Here is a 14,385-nt window from a genome sequence, read left to right on the forward strand (position 1 = left end):
TGTGTATTTGCGCACATTTTAGTTGATCGCCGGTTTTTCATACTTACGCCAGCTTAGCATCTGACGGCGCAGTATATGTGATAGCTCGAGTTGCGAGGTAAAATTACGGGCGGTGCGGGTTCCCTCGCTTGCGACGAAAACTACGCCGTATATCGGATCGCGCCCAATATGTTTACTATTTAGTTGTTGTTGTTAATAGCTTGTGATTGCTATTTCATTTGTAGTAAAAAGGGACATGCAACCCAAAGTTAGTCTTCCATGATTCTGACAGAGCAAATTTTAATAAAACAAGCATTTACCTTCGATAATAACATTTGGTTCATTCTCTTGGTATCCTAAGTTGAAAAAACGATCTACATCGGTTTATGAGCAGCAAAGCATTACTGGGAGCTATCTGCTTATTTGTGGGTGGCCAACAATGCATAGTTGCAATGGTTAGCCAGATGTCTTCAGATACTTCACAGTATTGCATATCTGCTCCTTAAAATAAAATACACCATGAGAAAGAAATTTAAACATTAAGTATATGTGAATATTTAATATAAATATATGCTCCATTTGATTGTTGGTAAATAATGACAATAACATTTTGAAAAAAAAAATGTATGTCCCTTTAATTTATCAAAGTAACGTCTATTTTAAATACAAATAATGCATTTCACCATTCGTGAAATATAGTGTGGTAAACGTATCTTTCAACATGAGATTCACATTTTTGAAAACTCAAATATAATTTCACACACTGTCACTTAGCACACAATCGATGTGCATTGTTGGGATTGTAAATAAATTAAAAAAGAAGCACTGTCAATACTTGACAATGAGTCACAATATTTATTTAAGAACAAAGGAATACAATATTAACATTCTGGATTCTAAGAAATTATCAACAGAGTTAAAAATACATTGAACAATGTTACACATCTATTGATCAATATTAAACTTTGAAATGTTTCAATAAACATTTACTAATGTGACTGGATAATACTTACTTTCTGAATATTAAATACAATATATTTCAACTGTCAAATGTAAACAAAATAACTTAATATTTAACGGATGCCGTAAATTATATATGCATCACATACGCATTCCATTCTCATAAATTCTAAAGAAAAGTCTACATGCCAAATGTAGTTATAGCACCCCTAGAAGGTATGTGTATGTAAGTTACAAATATATGAATCCATGAAACATTAAGTAACGGCCAATCAGAGTTCATCACACAAACATGACTAGAGTCAGTATGGCCTCACAGACATGCTAACAAAATTACATTGTTTTATCTAATCAGATGTAGAGATACCATATCCCATGGTGTATCTCATGTTTATTTTCCCATATACAAGTCCATTACATATAGCCATTTTTGTCAGTTCTCTAGAACATGTTTGGCAAGATGTCTACTCCCAGGTTCACCAGAGAGGAAAGTGCTGCACTTGTGTACGCAGTCGAGGAGTTATATCTGCAGCTTTTTGAGGCTCAGAGGAGGTCAAAGAATGGGCCAGTAAAAAAAGCAATCTGGGTGTCTGTCGCTATCTCTGTTAATGGGGTGGCAGACGTCCAGAGGACATCATTGCAAATGTGCTGGAGATTCAGGGATATGAGTTTGCGTCTGCGGAATAAAGTCCGCCTCATCAGACAGGTGAGGATCTGGGCCCACCCCTGTGGAAACTTGTCCTCAGAAATCATGAGGAGACTTTATGTGCACTCCTCAGACTCTGATTCCCCCGCGCATTTGCAGCCCCAAAGTCCTCAACCCCCTCCCAGCCCTCCTGACCCAGAGGCCAGTGCACCTCCAATCAGTGACCTGGGAGAAAGCGGGACAGAGGCTGAACAAGGTAAATATTAGACTTCATATAATATTTTAATATTTGAGTATATACATAAGCAATGTGTATACAGTCATATTTAAATAGCCAATAGAATGAAAGCTGCTTAAATTCTATTGGCTGATTTGAATTTTTCAGCCAATAGGAATGCAAGGGACGCCATCTTGAATCACGTCCCTTGCATTGAAGCTTTAGTTTACGCTGGCTACCGTAAGAGAGGAGCTCCGCGTCGGATGGCTTCAGGATGGACCCACTTTTCCCCGGCTGGATGAAGATCGAAGAGGCCACCTGGATGAAAACTTCTTGCTGCGTGGATGGGGACTTCACCGGCTGGATGGATCCTTCAAGTGGGACTTCAACAACTGTAAGTGGATCGTCTTGGGGTTAGTGTTAGGTTTTTTTAAGTGTTTTTTGGGGTGTTTTTTTTTTAGTTTATGGTCTGGGCAGCAAAAGAGTTAAATGCCCTTTTAAGGTCAATGCCCATACAAATGCCCTTTTCAGGGCAATGGTTAGCTTAGGTTATTATAGAGTCAGGGTTTTTATTTGGGGGGGTTGGTTGGGTGGTGGGTTTTACTGTTGGGGGTGTTTGTATTTTTTTTTACAGGTTAAAGAGCTGATATCTTTGAGGCAATGCCCCACAAAAGGCCCTTTTAAGGGCCATTGGTAGTTTATTGTAGGCTAGGGTTTTTTTTTTATTTTGGGTGGGCTTTTTTATTTTGATAGGGCTATTAGATTAAGTGTAATTCTTTTTTATTTTTGATAATTTGTTTGTTATTTTGTGTAATGTATATTTTTAGAGGGTGTTTTTTTTAAAGTAAAAGAGCTGTTTAATTTATCTCAGGGCAATGCCATTCAAAAGGCCCTTTTAAGCACCCCCCAAAAGGCCCTTTTAAGGGCCCTTGGTAGTTTGGGGGGTGGGGGTTTGTATAGTGTTTGGGGGTGTTTGTATTCTTTTTAAACTAAAATAGCTGTTTATCTCAGGGCAATGCCCTACAAAAGGCCCTTTTAAGGGCCCTTTGTAGTTTATTCTAGAGTAGTTTTTATTTTATTTTGGGGTGTTTTTTTTAAGGGTATTAGAATAGGATTAATCTTTATTTTTTTGATAATTTCGTGTTTTTTTCTGCAATGATTTTTGATACAATCTGTTAAAAACAAAAGGTAAGAAAAACGATAATAAAAGGTATTAATGGGAGATGCACCTCAAAAATGTCTCTCTCAAAAAAGGCAATAGAATGTACCTTAGTGGACCAAAGTCCCAAATAATCCTTTTGGGATATTAAGCAGTGGCAATCCCAACCACTATAAATGAAGGGTTTCAAGTAAACGTGACCTGGTTAGCAATACTTGATTCAAAGGACGTCTATTGCCTTTTTTGAGAGAGACATTGAGAGGTGCACCTCCCATTAATACCTTTTATTATGGTTTTTCTTACCTTTTGTTTTTAACAGATTGTATCCTATAACATTGGTTGTTTTATATTGTTAGATATTACCTTGCAAGGTTTTTTTTTATTATTATATCATTGTTAGGAATTATTTTATTAGTACAATAAATTTAATATATTTTTTATATAGTACATGTAATCAACACTTTTCTTAATCATTATTACCACTCTCAATCTGCTATTTATTTAGCGCTCACCTTATTGTTTTTTATCAGTATTTGTTTATTTACATCTGGAGGAAGGTTGTAATTTTTAAGTGTAGCTTATATTGAGTTATAGAAGTTGTGATGGGTATCCGTGACAGAAGTGTTTCCCTCTTATTGTTGTTTTCAGTTTATCTTTAGTTGAATGTAATCTTAGGGGCTGGGCCATTTTGGACTCAGCACCCGGGTAGTGCTTGACAGTTTTTGGCTATATTTAGAAAAAAATCAGAAATTGGTTCACAAGTGCTGAATCTAAAAATACACATCTCATATGCTTAGATTCTTTATTCTTAAGATAGCAAGAAAATTATATATTCATGATTATATGGGTAAATTATCTCTTAGATTCAAATTGCATGCTCTATCGGATTCATTACATTAACATATGGAATAGACTATTCCTTTAGAGGGACAGTCTCAAATATTGATATTGTATTTATATAAATACGCAAATATTATAATAATAATTTTATCACCCATTACACTGTTTTGCTGAAACAATACCGTGATTTAAATAGCATATTTCCCTCTAGGATTACCTTTATATATAAGCATATTCTAACAGCACCATGATGACAATATTTTCAATATGTCATGTCTTGCATTGTGATCAATATGTGTTGTGTCATCAACAACATTACTGTACATTGCACAAAGTTTTCTATATGTCCCACATGTATTTTACTATAGTTGTCACCAGTATAATACAAAGTGTTAATTGTCTGTCTGGATTGATCTTGAATCAGGGACAAATCTATATTTTGAAATGTTCGATAGTTGAATATGATAAGAATCGGATGTGTAATATTTGAACAAATAGTACATCTGTGAAAGACATCATTTTCTTTTCATTCACCTTAATGAAGTAATAAATTTAATTTTTATATTAGTGGTCTAGTCTTCACATTTCAATATATATTATTTTGACTTTTTACAATAATTTTTTAATTCATGCAAAATATGTATTTTTAAATTATATGTACAAATTATGTTACATAATTTATATTTATATCATTAATAGTTGAAGTTACTTTGACAATCCCTGAGGGATCAGCACCATTCGAGCCCTGCATGGGCAGGATGATGGTAAGTCCATTTACTCTTTCATACATCATTAAAGGTATATTACACAAATATTTTATGATCATAATTATGACAGAGCATTTAATTTGAATAAACCTTATAATGTACTCCTCTAATTATATATATTTATTTGAGTAGATTAATATTAAAATAATAATAGGGATCCCACATGCCTAAAAGGAACCATTTAGAACATGTTCCCCAGAAAAGTAGAGGGGGAATAGGGAGTTACACCTTGAGAAGAGGGAGACTTTTTGGATACATACCATGAGGACCTCATCCCACATGGTTTAAATAAGGATATTGATCTAGCAGCATTCATAATAGGATAACTGATAAGGGTAGAATTTGATATCTATTTGATATTTTAGGTGGTTATATAATATTAAATACATTACCATCATCAACATATTACTTTAAACATTTTTACATTTTAAAATACAGTGAGTGTTGCTTTAATAATTAATTAGTCTTATGGTAAATAGACAACCAACTACTATATAAATTATATTATTATAGGGGGGAGGAGCTGACTAGCACTGAGGCAAGATGCATATTTTAGGAGCTCCATAAATCATACATTGATTTTATGGGTTTTATTGCCTATATTTTCGGTTTTCTTGCCCATACTAGAGATTCATATGGAATACTCTCTTCCTACTACTACTTGGGGACTTTGAAGAGATAGATGCTCTCATTAATGTAACCCACAATCTCAAGTTCTCTCTTGCCTATCAAAGAAACAATAGGGAAAGCTATGGCCACTTGTATTCTGAATCGGCTCAACGAATGCCTAGATACCTGCAGTACAGCACTTATGAATGCAGTGGCTGAAGCTTTCAATTCTCCCGTTATCTACATTGCCTCCTTAGAAGCTGGTCTTGCGCAGACATCCAAGAGTGAAGAACGACAAATAGAGCTTAGGCAGCCGCCATCTTTATTTACAAGACCGAAGTTCGGTACATCGCGTGGCGACATACAGGAGACCTGGGAGATCAAAAGACCAGATGTTGGCACGGACCTGAAATTCAATAATATGCCGCACAATTCACAATTGGATGCCTTCTTTACAGCTCCAAGAGTAGCGTCACTAGCATCTACTTCAGAATACTAGAGTGTTTAAATCACCACAAGAACCGCTTATGGCCCTATCAGGTCAGCAAATCAACCGAAGCTTTTCTGGGATGCAAGCTTCACTTAGCGACAGTAAGACATGGTTCAATGGACTTGGAATCTATGAGACTATAGGAAAAGATACTCTGCACCGCACTCTTCTCGAGATCTACCTGCTTAGCCCTGTTAATATGCTGATGACTGTTGCTGCACTGATCGTGAGGGAGAGATGCGTTGTCCAACTCATCCGTTTGGAAAACCAGAATAGGTTAGTCTACTGCAACCTAACCTCGCCCCATTCATCAGGTGTGGAGAGTGTGTTGGCTTGATCTGGGGCAATTGTTGTTCTCACTAGACTGATTAATCTAGGACTCCCTCTGTCATAGGTGGGATCCCAGGCCCAAGCATGGACTTTACAAGTCACACCATAGACAGACAGTGTCCGTTGTGGGATATTTGCATCGTCTACAAGACCCCACAGTGAATTGTGTAGCACTGTTTCAAACGGACTCCTATTCTACTACCCGAATTGGATCTGCTGATGTCCTTTGTGACGTTCACTGGTTTAATCTATTTAGTTTTATATTGCAGGATACAGTTAATTTACAGACAGTCTTTGTGCCCATAATGGGAGAAGCTTGTGTGACCATTGGGACTTTGTTATAATCCACATCCAGGCTGTGTCTTCCTCGTTATTTCTAAGGGGCAAGCTTACCGTTATGTGTTTTGCACAGCTTTAAAACATGTTTATATGCAAAAATGGTTTATTTAGAAAATGTAGTTCATTTACTTCATGTTCAAAAATGGTGTGGTCACTGCTCTATTCAGTTTAGCTTAGATAGTGTTCTACCACAGTTTTTCTCCCTCCATGCAGCATTTTAAAAGATACGGTGAGAGGCCCTGTAATTAACTATTCTGAGTTACCACTCAAATTTCAACTTTCACCACTAGAGGGAGGTCAAAGCTTAGATATAGATTCATATCTTAGGCAGCTTGTGTTACTAATGTTTTAGAGGCCAACATGATTACATAATATACTATGGTAGTAACGTTTCTTGACTACTCCTGGTCTATACTATTATAATTAGACACTAATGACTCCTTTAATGGCACGGTAGGAGAGGTATAGGATTAAATCCCTTTATGCTTATAGATTAATTTATCTAGTCTACTATACTACTGTGTCCCTGTGATAGCTAATATGTACAAAGCCACTAGACTGTATAAAAGCTCCTCAACTAGGTTTCTACATCTCGTATTTTGGTGGTCCAGCATGACCAACTTAATGTGATAGATAACTAACAATAGGCTCCACTTGTTTGCATGGACTGACTATTATTATATAATGATGATTCTAAGCCTCATTTTATAATTTTATATGCATAAAGCATGGTCTACTACAGTTTTGGGGGTTATTCACTACTAATAGTTGGTTGGCGGTTCTCCGCAATAATATTCTTTACGGCTGTTAACAAATACTTAAGCCAAAAAAATAATGCTTAGTAAGTTTGTTCTAGTTCTCTAAAACTCACTATTTCTAAAACTATGTACAGTCACTTCTGTGAGGTAAGATTTTTATTGATTAAAATAGCCACCTGTTGATGGGTATAGGGCCCATGCCCTTGCCCAGTCGGCAGGGTTGGACTAGGAGAGAAGATGAAAACTTCTATTCCCTATATCTTAGGACACAAAAGCAGTCTTTATATAATATAAACACCGAATTTATGTATTCTACTTCCATAGAGGTTGGGTATACCCCTGAGCCTTATCCTTGTCTTTCCTGGTATAGTATTGTTGCAATCTTACTGCTGTTGTTCGTAGTTCCAGTAGTGGTTGACTAGTTCAAGGCTGAGATTTCCTATCTCTTAGGATTCGATTACATGTTCAGCAATACCATAATTGGATCATTGCATATTCTTATGCCCTCGTACATTTCTACTCATTGAGTTTATTACCTTTTGTTCAAAATAACGCTTTAAAATAGCCTAACCCAGACCCTGGATTTCTGTCTATAGCTTACCCACACCCCTCACGCTCCTCCCCCCCTCTTACTCCATTGGGCTTACATCGTAAGCTTAGGAAATTGCATCCTATAGCAACTCCACCCCCATATATCTTCATTTGTTATATATTCCCTATCTTATCCTCAAGCTACCATGTAATCATTCCAGAGGTCAGAGAGTGATCGCTACCTTTCACATGAGGCATGCCCTTTATCCAGTGCATTCTTCTACCCTTCTTTAAGGGAAATAAAATATAAAGAGATTTGGTTGAGCAAACACAGGTTACCTAACTAATAACATTTATCTTGATGTGTTAAAATGTCATACTATGCCTGTAAGATATAAGATACACAGTGGTGACCTTTTATATCACTCGGATGTAATATTTTGGAATATATGTATGCCACTGATTGAAATGTAACCATACGACTGTCTTTATGTTATATAATCTTATTTTCAAATAAAAAACAAATTTGGAAAAAAAATAAAATTATATTATTATAGAATATGGATATATTGAGTATTCAAACAGGGTGTTTAATGTGAATGTATATACATTTGAGTTATATGATTCTTTTCATGTCTTATCTTTGAATGAGTATTCAAAATTAACTATATATATTTTGTATATATTCAGGAGCATAAACTAATTTATTAATAATATAATATGCCAAATAAGTTATTCATCTGTGTTTTATTATGTAACAAATATAGTGTGGAATTTTTTATGATCATTTAATTTTATTTGAAATCCACTATATGTATTCAATATACTCTAAAGTTTAAACTAATTTATCACCAATTCAATGTAGTATGCAGATAATTTATTACTTCAGGTCTTATATTATGCAACAAATATATTGTGCTACTGAAGAATCTACAATGATGGCAGGTGTATGCTGACTCCTATTTAACATGATTTTGAATGTGATTGTTTAATTCTGAACACAGCTACATCCCCAGTTATAAGTTATAATGCAACCACATTATTTTTTTTTTATTTTTTTTATTCCCTCCACCTAAAAGATTTCAGTTTGTTTTTCAATTGAGTTGTACAGTTTATAGGGCACATTAAAGGTGGAAACATTTCTGAAATGATTTATCTTTGTCTCATTTTTTTACATCACAGAAACCTGACATTTTAACAGGGGTGTGTAGACTTTTTATATCCACTTATATAAGAGGTATAATAAATATAATATACTGCAATCCGAATTCTCATGAAGTCATCCAAGTAAAGAGTAATAACAAACAATTAATCATGTAATTACTACAACTACTACTACTACTACTACTACTACTACTACTACGAATGAATGACTCAATTAAGAATCCCAGGAAATTAGCTTGTTAACACCAAGTTATTTTCCCCTGAATTAAATCGGTCACATGATTGCATCCAACCAGTGATTGACATCTTGATATGGAGGCGAGCCGTAGCCTCCATTTTCAATGCACATTGTATGTGTAAAGACTTTTTCCTCAGATGAAGAAGGGAGTTTGTACCTTCAAAACACGTTAGTATTACTTGAAAATGCCACCTTTGATTTAGACTGGAGTTCCATTAGACTAAATTAATTTTCTGGCACCATCCGAGTGGACTCCTTTAAATTTTAGTCACATTGTTTTTGTTATTGGCTTTCTAAATACCTCATAAATTTTTAGGTTAATAAATGTGAGCAGCTTATGCCATTTAGCACTTTTCTTTATTTATCAATACAATATTATGCTATTGTCATGCTGCACCGCTCTAGCTGTTGCTAGAGATGCGGCGCCTGCTGTTCTGCTCATTGCCTATGGTAGAGTCGGCTCCTGTGTGCGTGCGGTGGTGATGTCATCGCTGCACGCTCCTTTCATTTTGAAGCCGGTCAGGATCTCCTGTGGCACGAATCCTGCGCTTATGTAAGTTGCTCACTTTCTACCTATCACTGCCCAAGTATAGGTTTTACTTGGTGTGCTCCTGGGTATGATTGTTACTAAAGTACTGGATTGCCATAACGTTATTAAACTCTGCCTGTCTGACTTCTCTGCTTGCTTAACCCCAAAATACTGGATTACCATACAGTTGCTGAACTCTACCTGTCTGACTAATCTACTCTGCTTTCTTAACCCTAAAATACTGTATTGCTATACTGTTACCGAACTCTGCCTGCCTGACCATTCTATTGGTTTATTCCTGAACTGTAATTATTGTATTCCCTTTGTTGCAGATTCCTGCCTGTTTCCAGTCCCTCTATTGGTTTACCCTTAAACTGCCATACCGCTGGATTCCCTACCTGTTACCGCCAAAGAATTCCCTGCCTATTGTGAGTACCGCTTACCTCATTTTGCAAACTTTCTCTGCTCTGGGATATTCCCTATCAATCGAGCTTGGAGCCGGGATAAGAAGACTACTGGCCAAGTTTGGTCTGAAAGTGGAATATCCCATGAGCATTACATTATACTTGGGCCATGGACCCAAATGAGGAAGCAAGAGCAGTTCATCTTCAAGGACAGATGTTGAGAACCCATACCATACAGTTGCAGAGTGTAAAAAGAAAGCAGCCTATGTGCTGCCACCTCACCATCCTTACGACTGCAAAATTGACCTCTTTCCCGGAGACCCACTTCCTAAAGGGAGGACTTATCCTCTCTCCAAAGCTGAAATCAAGTCCATGGAGGAGTACATCCAAGAGAACCTAGCTAAAGGTTTCATTCGCCCTTCCTCCTCTCCTGCTGGGGCTGGCTTCTTTTTCGTCAGTATGAAGGATAGTGGGCTCAGACCCTGTATCGACTACGGGGCCTTAAACAACATCACTATCAAGAATTGCTATCCCATTCCTTTGATCACTGAACTGTATGATTCACTTCAGAATGCTCCCTACCAAGCTGGACCTACGTGGGGCATACAATCTGATTTGTATCTTTCCAGGGCACGAATGGAAGACCACCTTCAACACAAGATCAGGGCATTACAAATACCTCGCAATGCCCCTTGGGCTGTGTAATGCCCCTGCAGTCTTCCAGGCATTTGTCAATGATGTCTTTCATGACCTCCTCAATTGCACTGTCATTGCCTACCTGGATGATATCCTTTTTTTCTCCTCCACCCTGGAGGAGCATCATAAACACATGAGACACGTGCTTCTATGTCATATAGAGACAATTCTCTGGTAGCCAAACTAGAAAAATGTGAGTTTGATCAAGTTCAGATCCAGTTCCTTAGTTATGTGTTAATTCTCTCCATACAAACTGGGCTGAGTTGTTTCCCCTAGCTCTTCTAAGATGTTCTCCATTTCAAGCCGCAGCAGGTTATCAACCTCGTCTCTTCCCTCTTTCTGCTCAGTCCAGAGGGGTTCCTGCTGCAGACCGACATGTTACTAATCTCACCACTCATTGGAAACATATTCGCTCTCAGTTATGTTCAGCTGCCTCTATATACAAGAGGTTTACTGATCATCATAGAGCTTCTGTACAAGCCATATCGGTAGGTGAATGTGTTTGGGTCTCTACTCGACATATTCATCTACGTCAACCCAGTCACAAATTAGGGCCCAGGTTTATCGGTCCTTACAAAGTCCTGAAAAGGTTGCCTCCTGTTGCCTACAAAGTGGCCTTGCCCAAAATCCTGTGCATACACCCAGTCTTCCACATCTCACTACTCAAGCCTTACATGAAGAATAGATATTCCCAGCTCTGAGCTCTTTCTCCTCTGCTCCTGGTCTGTGGTGACCCTGAATATGAGGTTGCTAAGATCCTAGACTCCAGATACAGGCACAGACAACTGCAGTATCTGGTACATTGGAAGGGTTACTCTGTGGGGGATCTTCCTGGGTTCCTGCCCATGATGTGCATGCTCCATCTTTGGTCTCCAGATTCCATGCTGCTCATCCTATGAGGTTGACTCTGGTTCCCGGAGGGAACCCTTGAGAGGGGGGCTATGTCACGCTGTGCCGCTCTAGCTGTTGCTAGGGACACGGCGCCTGCTGTTCTGCTCATTGCCTAGGGTAGAGTCGGCTCCTTTGCGCGTGAGGCAGTGACATCATTGCCACACGCTCCTTTAATTCTGAAGCCGGTCAGGATCTCCTATGGCGTGAATCCTGCGCCTATGTAAGTTTCTCACTTTCAACCTATCACTGCCCAATTATAGGTGTTACTTAGTGTGCTCCTGGGTGTGATTGTTACTAAAGTACTGTATTGCCATACTGTTATTGAACTCTTCCTGTCAGTCTACTTGCTTAACTCTAAATTACTGAATTGCCATACAGTTGCTGAACTCTGCCTGTCTGACTACTCTGCTTGCTTAACCCTAAAATACTGTATTGCTCTACTGTTACGAAACTCTGCCTGCCTGACCATTCTATTGGTTTATTCCTGAACTGTAATTATTAGATTACCTTTGTTGCTGATTCCGGCCTGTTTCCAGTCCTTCTGTTGGTTAACCCTTGAACTGCCATACCGCTGGATTCCCTACCTGTTGCCGCCAAAGACTACCCTGCCTATTTTGAGTACCGCTTGCCTCATTTTGCAAACTTTCTCTGTTCTGGGATATTCCCTAACATTCCTGCTTGGTGCCGGGATAAGAAGACTACTGGCCAAGTTTGGTCTGATAGTGGAATATCCCACGAGCATTACAGCTATGGTGTTGTATATGCTCTTTTTCCATATATCTGGATGTACACAAGTAAGAGATTGCTTAACACCAGGAGACAGTGGATTACAAGGATCTCAGTGCTTTGAAAAGCCCCCTCCCTTTGAACGTGGCGCTTACCTCATATCATTGAGGAAATTCATTACAAGTGAAACCCTGACATTTTTATCAGGATTTTTGTATGGAATATTTTAAACTAATTTTATATTTTAACAAATGAGAGCGCCTTATCAATGATAAAAAAAAAAAAATAAGTAAAAAATATGATAAAGAATAATACTCTCTGTTTGAGGCTGCTGTCTTACTAACATGCAAAGTAGATGAAATGTCACCCAAAAATAGACAGCTCTAAACCCAGGGATTCATTCTAACTCAATGGTTTATTTACAAAATTAAAACCTCACAATATGTGTGTACATACATAAAAAACAATTATAAAAATCATAAGCAATTTGTCACAACACTACAATGACAAGTCAATAAAAAGCAATGGATTGTAAAGAGACAGCTAAAAACGGCTTGCCTGGCCAGTTACATTTAATCCTCACTACGCATTTCAGGACTCCTCCCCTTCCTCAGGAGTGTCTGGATAAGCTGTCAATCCAGATACAACTGAGGAAGGGGAGGAGCCCTGAAACATGTCGTGAGGATTAAACGTACCTGGCCAGGCAAGCAGTTTATCTATCTTTTTACAATCTTTTTTTTTTTTATTGATTTATTAATGTAGTATTGTGACAAATTGCTTATGTGGCTTATAACTATTTTTTATGTATGAACACATATATTTTTAGATTTTTATTTTGTAAATACACCATTGAACTAGAAATAATCCCTGGGTTTGGCGCTGTCTATTTTTGGGTGCCATTTTAACTGATTTTATTTTATATGCCATAATTGGAAGAGCTTTTAACACACTTTTTCTGAATATATTGTCAATCATATTTATTGAGTTTAATAGTGTTGCATATATACCCTATGGGTTGCAAGATGCTAAAAAATATGATCATTTTGTTAGTCCCTCTATTGAATAGTAACAATACGTAATAAGGTCTGTCACATTATTGATACAGATTATTTGTTTTTTACAACGTTTTATGTCTATCACAGCATTTGTTATGCTTTAGTAATAGCGCTGTCCCATTTCTTCTATAGTTCAATTTCTAAATTCATTGTGAGTATTTTTGGGGGGAATTTACTTCACAATAAGATTGGGGATAGCTGCCACATATTTAATATGTTTTGTGTATACACATTTTATATTATAATTATAATACATTATATACAATCATATCTCACAATATACTTGGTATTACACAGGCACCATCCCAAATTTTTCACTCCATCATATATATATATATACACATACATACATACATACATATACATAATTAGATATCTATATGTATGTATCTGTATTTTTTTAAAAAAAAATTATTAGACAGTGTTATTATGAGTGTAACTGTTCTTTTAAATGTATTTGTGATGTGTTTTATGCAAATTTCATTCAAATATTTATTCAAACGTATCAGTTATCCAGAGCTCTGAAGTTGCGATATCCCAACACAATTCAATTGCTCTCGAGCGAATGCTTTTACTTTTAAACACTCGCTATAAGACCTTTTTTGCTTGTGCACAACTATTAGCGTGCCACTCGTAATCTAGCTCTATATAAATATATAAGTAGAAATAAACTATAAAATTGCTCCAAGTTGTGTGCTCTGAATGACAAGAATTTTTTTTGTCCCTTTGACAAAACTATACACAAAATAAATCTATTAACCGCTAATCTGCCGCTCCCGATATCGCCGACACTATACTAAAGTTATTAACCCTATTCCCTCGCACCCCAACATCCCCCACACTATAATAAAGATATTAACCATTATTCCGCTGCTCCCCAACATCACTGCAACTAAATACAGCTATTAACCCCTAAACCTCTGGCCTCCCACGTCACTACCACTAAATACACCTATTAACCCCTAAACCGCCAGCCCCCCACATCGCAACAACCTAAATTAAACTATTAACCCCTAAACCTAACACCACCTAACTTTACCATAATTAAAAAAGAGTT

This window comes from Bombina bombina, chromosome 9 (genome assembly GCF_027579735.1).
Source record: "Bombina bombina isolate aBomBom1 chromosome 9, aBomBom1.pri, whole genome shotgun sequence".
In the NCBI taxonomy this organism is placed as follows: domain Eukaryota; kingdom Metazoa; phylum Chordata; class Amphibia; order Anura; family Bombinatoridae; genus Bombina; species Bombina bombina.